The sequence below is a fragment of the Cetorhinus maximus genome, unplaced genomic scaffold (assembly GCF_964194155.1).
Source record: "Cetorhinus maximus unplaced genomic scaffold, sCetMax3.hap1.1 HAP1_SCAFFOLD_44, whole genome shotgun sequence".
Lineage (NCBI taxonomy): Eukaryota > Metazoa > Chordata > Chondrichthyes > Lamniformes > Cetorhinidae > Cetorhinus > Cetorhinus maximus.
This window is the reverse complement of record NW_027596099.1, coordinates 903836-914240: the sequence shown is the minus strand read 5'-3', so window position 1 is coordinate 914240 and position 10405 is coordinate 903836.

Below are 10405 nucleotides of genomic sequence, written 5' to 3'. Positions count from 1 at the left end.
ACACTGTGGAGCGCACGCGAGGCAGAGAGTACCGTGCATAGCACGTACAGAGAGGGTGCATAAGCGCCATCTAAAAACCCACAGGCAGGAAGGGAATGGGCGACCACCAGGCAGAGCAAGGGGACTAGGCAGACAGTGCAGGAATCTCCTGTGGATATTCCCCTGAAAAACAGAAATACCGCTTTGGATACTGTTGAGGGGAGTGACCTCTCGGGGGAAAGCAGCGACAGCCAAATTCTTTTCACCACGGTTAGCCCTGCTGCACAAGAGAGGTTTGAAAACTGTTGGAATGCAATGTTTATTAGGGATTCAATTGTAAGCAGAATATATAGGCGTTTATATGTCCGCAAACGAGTCTCCAGGAAGGTATGTTGCCTCCCTAGTGCTATGGTCAAGGAAGTCTCAGAGCGGCTTCAGGACATTCTGAAGATGGTGGGCGAAAAGCTAATGGTCGTGCTAAACATTGGTACAAGCGATGTAGATGAAAAAAAGCACTTGGTCCTAAAAGCAGTATCCCGGGAGTTAGGAAGTCGGTGGAAAATTAGGACCTCAAAGGAAGTGATCTGAGGTTTATAAGGAGTGCCGCTTGCTAGTCAGAGTAAAAATAGGATGATATATTGGATGAAAATTTGGCTGACGATATGGTGTAAAGGGGAGGGTTTCAGATTACAGGGACATTGGGACTGGTTCTGGAGGAGGTTGGACTAGATTTCATAGGACGGGATTCACATGGGCAGAACCAGGACTGATGCCATCCGGGGAATATTTGCTAGACTGGTTGGGGAGGGTAAGCTGGTGGGGAACATGAAACTGACTGTAAAGTTTTCTATTGGCATGTGAAGAGAAAAAGTTGGGTGAAGACAAATGTAGGTCACTGACTGAAAGAAACAGGGGAATTTGTAATGGGTGTGGAAGAATAAAATACATCTACAGGTCAACTAAGTGTTAAACAGTTAGCGCCATAGTGGAGTACTACAGCATAGTTCCCTCTCTAGTTAGCACCATAGTGGAATACTTCAGCACAGTTCCCTCTTTTGTTCTAGCAGGCACACCTGTAGCTGCCAGCTAACTGAGCAGGAAAGGAGAAAAGGAGTATCATAAACAAGCTTCCTAGAATCTTTGAGACAAGGCTACGATGTCTGCCCCCAACACAAAGAGGCAGGATCAAGCAATGGTCATCTGTTCTCTAGAGTGTACATCCCCTAGCACTAAAGATAAGGTCAAGCATGGTTATCTATTCTCTGTCTCACTTTTCTATTACCAGATGGACTTCCCCCAATATCCGGTATAGTCATAAATTAGAATAGGCTAATTGTGTGTTGCATGCCAAAGACAATGATTCTCAAAGTAATTAATTATTGAAGTTTAGACAGTCTTATCACCTTCAAGCTCTTTGATATGTACGACATTTACTATAAATATGTGTGTACTCTGATGCTTCCTCAGAGTGTCAGCTAGCTACCTTGTATGCTACTGGGCTCTCCGTTATATCACGATTTAATATGGGCTTCCGAGACAAACCTCCTGGATCTGAATGTTCACTCCGTTTTCCGCGACAAATTGGCGACGAGGATGGGATCCGACTGAAGTCCAGAAACCTCTTAAGTTAAAGAGGTGTTTGAAATCCTGGTCAGTCGGATCTCTAAAAAAAGAACCCTCGCGGAAAAAGGAGAGGAATACCTCTCCCAAGTTAGGGAGAGTGCGAACTGCATCCTAGCTGAAAGGGGATTGCAGTTAATTAGCGTCCCAACTGATAAGGGGACGGCGAGTGAAAGGGTAGCTACCGACCAAGGAGACTTAAGTGACCCAAAGAATCGGAGGTCTTGTTAAGGAACTCTTAAACACCGGTGAGTGCAGAGGGTAGGAAACGCGCCGCACTGTTAATTGTGTTACCTTTTCAGAAAAATGGGAGGTTTCAACAGCAGAGCGGCATCTGCCGCCTCCCCGGTTCCACGGGGTTCCAAAAACAAACCAAAGCCAGAGCCCAAGTCAGGAACTTTGAAGATGGGCAAGAAAACGGAAAAAACATATGAAAATGGTAACCAGGGCTCGACAAAAATTAGGAGGCCCGCTGGTCCCTCCGGGGTCGCCAGCCGACATTGTTGTAAAAGAGACGGGTGATGACAGGTATGCGGTGCCTTTTAGCAGTGACTTATATGGCTGGACACAAGGTGAATGGCTGTATGGTAGGAGTTTTAAAATACCCCTCATCCAGGCCTGGTGGGATGGAGTGGCTAATGGGGCCAGAGATCCTACTTGGGATTTTGATTATATGATGGTTGTTTTGAAAAATGGATGGGAGTAAAAAAGTAGTAGTAGTATACCCAGGGGTTCCAGTGCCCTGGAGGTGAAAAGTAAATAATTTCTGTGTTTTCTTTTGTGTGCATTACGGTCCTGAAAATGTCCAATATGTTTCTGATTGGGTTAAATGGACTCAAAGTAAACGAGGGAGCTTCTCACCAGCTGGAACTTCTAATTGGGACAAATTGAGCACTTATAATATGTTTTAAGGGAGGTAGATAGTCCGATGCTGAATTTTCTGTAACTTAAAAAAAAATGAATTGATCTAAGTTACAAGAGCTGTTTGTGCTGAAGAGAGAGAGAGAGACAGAGAGAGATAGAGGGTACCGCTAGGGGGTTAATGAGCAATTTACAAGCAGCAGCAGAGAAAATGTGAGCTTTTGTCAGTTTGAAGGTCCCTATAGGTGGAGCCTTCAAGATCCCTTTATTCCCCACTGCTACTCGAAGATTCGTTTAGAGTTAAGTTCAATATTATAGGAGTATCGATACATACCTTTATATATGTGTTTTTTTGTGTGCAATGAAGCATTTGTATGTGAGCTTTAATGTGTTTTCTTCCCTGAATTGTCTTTTGTGTGTGTAGTTGAGCACTTTAGAGTCGAAAGCCCCATATTAGATTAAAGGAAAAGTTTATTCAAATATTTCAAAGTTTTGAGTACAAGGTTTGAGTTGGGATTTCTGGCAAAAATCGTAATTTGAAGTTAGTGTAAAGATAAACCAGGGCTTGCCTTTGTTTGAGATGAACCAACCCTTGTACCAACCCCTCGTAGGGAATAACCTTCATCATCAGCTTCCAAGCTGGTTGGGATTAATACATAAGAGTTAGTATTCTAAAATTCTGAGAAAAAGAAATTGCTTGAAATTCATAAGGATCCTAGGAAAACTAAAAGACATAAACATAAGATCTAGATGGTTCCAATGGATAAAAAGGGATTTCGTAAGAAGAGGCGAATTCAATATTGAAGGAAATTTGCTTTCCAAAAGCACTGGAATTTGAATTCGGGACAATCTTGCGATGTAAAGTGCAATCTAATTTAACAGGTTACTTTTGAATCACTAGGATGCTATCTAAGATAAAGAATGTGTCGATAAATATACTTAAATTATAACTTGGATACAAATCATTACACATGAAAAAGAGGTTGTTTTAATTTTGATAGTGTAAATTACAGTTCTTACAAAGTTTAAAGATTTGAGTTTTGGTTCTTGATAAAGTTCTCAAAAGCGAATTTCATTTTAAAAGGTCTGACAACAATTGGCACTAATTCAAATGCTGCAAGCTTTTGTGTTTGTAAGTCTGTTCCCAAAAATATGAAGCTAAGCTCAAGACCTTGGCAAAGTTTGGCAGAAATCCAATTTTTGGCCGAGTTAATGAATCTGGGAAAATTCTAAAAGAAAAGGGTCAGGCACAATTTAGTGGGTTTCTTTCAAGACAATAAAACCTTTGAGAAGTAGAAAAGGAATCAAAACATGTCAATACCTGATTTCTGTTTTTAAAACTGTTATGAAAATATTTTAAAGTCTCTCCAGGCAACATGAACAAGATAAGATAAACTGGCCATCAACTGAGGCATTAGAAATGCACAGGGGGAGATATGCAAAGATCTAGAGACAGAGATCCCCGTTGAAATGGAATAGTTAATATGGCCTAAAGAGTAAGGAAACATTTTAAACAATCAAGACAATAGAGAAACTGAACTCCAGAGAACCTATGGAGGATCAAGGTCAGGAAAGAAAACTTAGAGGTAAAGGGAAAGCTGGAAAAAGGCTAAATAGATGTATTACTGACTATATTCATGTGCCTGCAAGCTACAAAAAGTAAAACCATAGGATTAACACGTTGATGACAGGCAGAGTTAAGCGGTTCCCAGAGAGAACCATCACTGGAAGTGAATATACTGAGCCATTGAAAGATAAGATAAGAAGGTGCATTGTAGAATTGTTTATGGAATTGAGGTCTGACATGAGACAGCAGCAGGAGGGAGTAAACTGGTAGGAGTTTACCCAAATGTATTCCGATCAGGGAACTCATTTCACAGGGAGAGTCATTAAAGAAATGTTTGATCTTGTGGAGATTAAACAGAAATTCCATATTCCTTACCACCCTCAGAGTCCAGGGATGGTGGAAATGATGAACTGAACTTCAAAAAAAATCAATCAAGAGACATGCAACAGCCCAATATTCTAATGCACTGTGGGCTACCCCAAGCAGCACCGCCAGGTTCACCCCATTTGAAATGATAACAGGAAGGGCCATGCATTTACCTGAAGGTATTATAGTAGGAGATGTAGGGCCACAGAAAGGAAAAATACAGGACAATGTAAGGGAATTAAGTAGGCAATTACATGAGATAAGAGAGGAAGTCAGAGACCGACAGGTGATTAAGGATATGGAAACAGGCAAATCCAAAGAGCAACAATGGACCATACCAGGTAATTATGGAGGTTGTACATGCGCACTTGTAGATATGAGAACGGGAAGTAAATGGAGGCATTACACACAGTTAAAGATACATCACAATTGACCAAGCGGTAACCCAGAGAACGGGAGCCAATTGTAATGTCTCCACAGATCTACGATCCTGGTCGTGGGCCTATCAGTACTGGCAACAAGGTCGGGGAACATCACTGTCCATCCTGCACAGCAGGAGGAACCTTGGTACAGCATGGACAGTGCCGATTGACTCGCAACGGGGAATGATAAATGTAACAGTAGGAGAACAAGTGCTTTCAAATTGTAGTAAGGTTTTGCTTCAGATAGAGCATGGGAGGTCCGCCAATACCCAGCCACATCCCACCTCTACTTTCACAGTGTGAGTTGAGATAATTGAAGCCCCTCAAACCACACCGACTAATCCATCTTTTCCGACTATGCATCCAGGATCGACGAATGGTTTGGTACTGCTTAATCAGAAGTATTGTATGATAATGTACACCATGAGCTGGTACACATATTCTTGATTGTATCCGGTGTCGTCCTCCACAATGGTGCTCAACCCATACCCAAGCACTCTATAGTGCTCTGACGCGCCAATTGGTGACTGAAGCCGTTCAGTTCAGTGGCGAGATGCGATCAGGCTTGTGAGGGAACTGCGTTAAGCGCAGCCTGATGAATGATGCCACGATGATATTCAATATAGGGACATCACTGGTTAATCCAAAGTCTGGCTACCGTGCTCGAAAGTCATGCGGGCACTTTCAATAAATTAATTGAAATAGGGAACAATATTTCAGACAAAGCGAGCAGAAATGATGTATGCAACACCTATGGATCTTGGGCACTGGAATAAGCCCGAGAAAATTTAAGACAGACTAAAGAAGAGGTAGTCCCTTCATGGGTAACTCATGAGCATCTATTGAATCTCTTAAGACAAAAGAATCATGACTTGACCGGTTGCCAGCTCAGGGGTTTAACACGTGACTGCCATCAATACCAGCCCGGGGACCTAGTCCTAGTGAAGACCATCAAGAGAAAGAACTGTTTGGAAACTCGATAGGAAGGGCTTTTCCTAGTCCTGCTCACCACCCATAAGGCCGTGAAGGTTGAAGGACGCCCTTGTGGATCCACGCATCGCACGTCAAGTGAACGCTGACCTTGGACGGAAGGGCTTGTGCAAGAAATTTAACTGAGCCGGCAGAATGCTGACTCTGATTTGGATCCTGTCCTGCGTGGTCCTTGCGGGAGCATGGAATACCAATTCTGCAGTTCAACGAATGCAGGCCGTAGCCTCGCAAGTTCATCAGACTAAATGTTGGATTTTTACTCATTTTCCTCTATGCAAAACAGCGGCTGAATTGCATGAGAGGGTGCAAAGGATCCTACCTTGTGCTGCTAACAAATCGAACGGCCTTGAAGGTTAAAGAGAAGGAAGACTGGGTCCACGCCACTCGCTGTTAAATACATTGTCCGGCAACAATATAGCAGCTGTTACCAAGGGATCTAACTTGTATTATGTAGTGAAACGGAAAGTTTGAGTAATTATTGTCATAAAGATTCTTGGTGGTCTGTAATACTAGGTTAGTTCTCCGGTTGGGGAAGTTGGTTGCTATACGTTTTAATTGGGTTGGTCATACCATGTGTTATAGGTTGTTGTGCATGTGTTGCTCTGCGAATTTGCTGTTCCGAGGTTATTAACAGTGTTTCTACTGGATTACGAGAAGCTCCAAGTTGTCCCTCAATTGACACGCACTGGCCCCAGCGAAATACACTGGTGGGGAGAAAAAGTTTACCATGCCAGGGCTCGGCCTTTTCCTTATGGTTATGAGCCCCCTTATGATGATTAAGATATTATTCCTCTTTGGTATTAATCTGAAGGATTAACAAGGAGGGCTGTGGAAGAATAAAATATATCTACAGGACAACTAAGGGTTAAACAGTTAAAACCGTAGTGGAATACTACAGCACAGTTCCCTCTTTTGTTCTAGCAGGCACACCTGTAGCTGCCAGTTAATTGAGCAGGAAAGGAGAAAAGGAGTATCATAAACAAGCTTCCTAGAATCCTTGAGACAAGGCTAGAATGTCTGCCCCCAACACAAAGAGACAGGATCAAGCAATGGTCATCTGTTCTCTAGAGTGTACACCCCCTAGCACTAAAGATAAGGTCAAGCATGGTTATCTATTCTCTGTCTCACTTTTCTATTACCAGATGGGCTTCCCCCAATATCCGGTATAGTCATAAATTAGAATAGACTAATTGTGTGTTGCATGCCAAAAACAATGATTCTCAATGTAATTAATTATCGAAGTTTAGACAGTCTTATCACCTTCAAGCTCTTTGATATGTACGACTTTTACTATAACTATGTGTGTACTCTGATGCTTCCTCAGAGTGTCAGCTAGCTCCCTTGTATGCTACTGGGCTCTCCGTGATATCACGATTTAATAAAGGCTTCCGAGACAACCCTCCTGGGTCTGAGTGTTCACTCCGTTTTCCACGACAATACCTGAGAGTGGTTTCTGTTGAGGAGTTCCTGAGAGTAGATCCTGAGAGTAGTTCGTGAGAGTACATCCTGATAGGGGATCCTGAGACGGGTTCCTGAGAGTAGTTTGTGAGTGGTGTTCTTGAGAGGGGTTCCTGAGATGAGATCCTGGGAGGTGTTCCTGACAGGGATTCCTCAGAGATGCTCCTAAAAGGGGCTCCTGAGAGGTTTTCCTGAGAGAAGTTACTGAGAGAAGTTCCTGAGAGTCTTTACTGAGCGGAGTAAATGAGAGGAGTTGCTGAGATGAGTTGCTGAGAGAAGTTGCAGAGCGAGTTACAGAGTTGAGTTACTGAGAATCATTCCTGAGTGGGGTTCCTGTGAGAAGTTCCTGACAGGGGTTCCTGAGAGGAGTTACTAAGAGGGGTTCCCGAGAGGAGTTCTTGATTGTCGTCCCTGACAGGAGATCGTGAGAGGGTTTCACATGAGGGGTTCCTGAGAGGAGTTGCTGAGTGCTGTTTTTGAGAGGGGTTCCTTATAGAAGATCCTGAGAACTGTTACTGAGAGGAGTTCCTCAGACTGTTCGGTTAGAGGGAATAAACATAGTTGTTCCTGAGAGCTGTTCCTCAGAGGGTTTAGTGAGAGAAGTTACTGGGAGGAGCTCAAGAGTGATGTTCCTGAATGGAAATCCTGAGAGTGGTTTCTGTGAGGAGTTACAGAGATGGGATGCTGAGCGGAGTTCCTGAGAGAAGTTATGAGATGAGGTAGGGAGGGTAGTAACAGAGGGGTTCCTGAGAGTGTTTACTGAGCGGCGTCGCTGAGGGAGTTGTTCCTAAGAGAAGCCCAAGAGTGAAGATGCTGAGCGGAATTCCTGAGAGTGGTTTCTTAGAGCTGCTCCTGAGAGGGGTTCCTGAGAGGAGTTCCTGAGTGGAGTTCTTAAAGGCGATCTTGAGAGGCGTTTTGAGAGGGGTTCCTGAGAGAAGTTCAATAGAGAAGTTGCTGAGAGGAATTCCTGAGTGGTGTTCGTGAGAGGAGTTCCTGAGATTTGTTCCCGAGTGGAGTCAGTGAGAGCAGTTCCTCTGAGGCGTTCCTGAGAGGAAATCCTGAGAGAGGTTCAGGAGAGGGGTCCCTGAGATTAGCTACTGAGAGGACTTCCTGAGAGGAGTTCCCAAGAGGGGTTGCTGAGAGGAGATCCTGAGAGATGTTACAGAGTGAGTTTAAGCAGCGAGTAACTGAGAGGCGCTCCTGAGTGGGGCTCCTAAGAGGATATCATGAGGGTGTGTCCTGAGAGGATTTCCTGAGTGGAGTTCCTAAAGGAGATTATGAGAGACGTTCTGAAAGGGGTTTCTGAGAAAAGTTCAAGAGAGAAGTTCCTGAGAGGAATTCCTGAGTGGGGTTCCTGAGAGGAGTTCTTGAGAGTTGTTCCCGAGAGGCGTTACTGAGAGCAGCTCCTGTGAGGGGTTCCTGAGAGGAGATTCTGAGAGAGGTTACTGAGTGGGGTCTCTGAGAGGAGCTACTGAGAGGCCTTCCTGAGAGGAGTCCCCAAGAGGGTTTGCTGAAAGGTGATCCTGAGAGTAGTTACAGAGTTACTTACAGTGGTGAGTTACTGAGAGGCGTTCCTGAGTGGGGTTCCTAACAGGAGTTCATGAGGGGGGTTCCTGGGAGGAGTTCCTGACAGGAGCTCCTGAGAGTGGTTTCTAAGTGGGGTTACGGAGAGGGGTTCCTGAGAGTTGATCCTGATAGGTGTTAGTAAGAGTTGTTTCTGACAGGGGTGCCTGATAACAGTTCTTGAGCGGAGTTTTTGGGGGCGTTTCCTGAGGGGCGTTCGGTGGAGGGGTTCTTGAGATCGGTTACTGAGACAAGTCCTTGAGAGGAGTTCCTGAGATGAGTTTCTGAATGCGGTTCCTTGGAGGAGTTTTTGAGAGGAGTTCCAGAAAGGAGTCCCTGAGATGGGTTCCTGAGAGGAGTTTATGAATGTGGTTCCTTAGAGCAGATCGCTAGAGTTGTTCCTGAGATTGGTACCTCAGAGGAGTTACTGAGCCCAGTTACTGAGAGGAGTTCCTGAGAAGAGCTTCTGAGAGGAGTTCCTGAGTTGAGTTCTTGAGAGGGGTTGCTGAGATCATAAGACACTAATACATAGGAGCAGAGGTTTGGCCATTTGGCGCATAGAATCTGCTCCGCCATTCAATCATGACTGAGAAAATTCTCAAACCCATTCTCGCGCCTTCTCCCTGTAACCTTTGATCCTCTTACCTGTCAAGAACGTATCTATCTATGTCTTAAACACACTCAGTGACCTGGCCTGCTCAAACTTCTGTGGCAACGAATTTCATAGTTTCACCACTCACTGCCTAAAGACGTTTCTCCTCATCTCTGTAAGGTATTCCTGAGGGGAGTTCCTGAGAGGGGTTCCTGAGATGAGTTTCTGATCGTGGTTCCTGAGAGGAGTTCCTGAGAGGGGTTCCAGAGAGGAGTCCCTGAAAGGAGTTCCTGAAAGAAGTTTCAGGGTGCAGTCCCTCAAATGAGTTCCTGAGAGGTGTTCCTGAGTGGAGTTCCTCAAAGGAGTTCCTGAGAGAAGTTGCTGAGAGGGGTTCCTGAAAGATGTTACTACGAGGGGCTCCTGAGGGGGTTTCCTGAGAGGAGCTACTGAGAGGAATTCCTGAGAGGGGTTCCTGAGATGTGTTACTGAGACGAGTTGCTGAGAGGAGCTCCTGGGAACAGTTACAGATTTAGTTGCAGAGGTTAGTTACTGAGAGGCGTAGCTGAGTGGGGTTCCTGAGAGGAGATCTTGAGAGGGATTCATCTGAGGGGTACCTGAGAGGAGTTCCTGAGAGGTGTTCCAGAAAGGAGTTACTGAGGGTTGTTTCTGACAGGGGTTCCTGTCAGCAGTTCCAGAGAGCAGTTACTGAGAGTAGTTCCTGAGAGTGGTTCCTTATAGGTGGTACTGAGAGAAGTTCCTGAGACGTGTTCCTCAGAGAGTTTACTGAGACAAGATACTGGGAGGAGTTCGTTAGAGTAGACCCTGAGAGGCGTTATGAGCAGAGTTATAGAGGATATTAACTGAGAAGGTTTACTGAGAGGTGGTCCTGAGAGGCGCCCCTGAGATAATTTCCTGATTATGGTTCCTGAGAGTGTTTCCTGTGTGGGGTTCCTCAGCAATGATCCGGTGATTGGACCCTGAGATGAT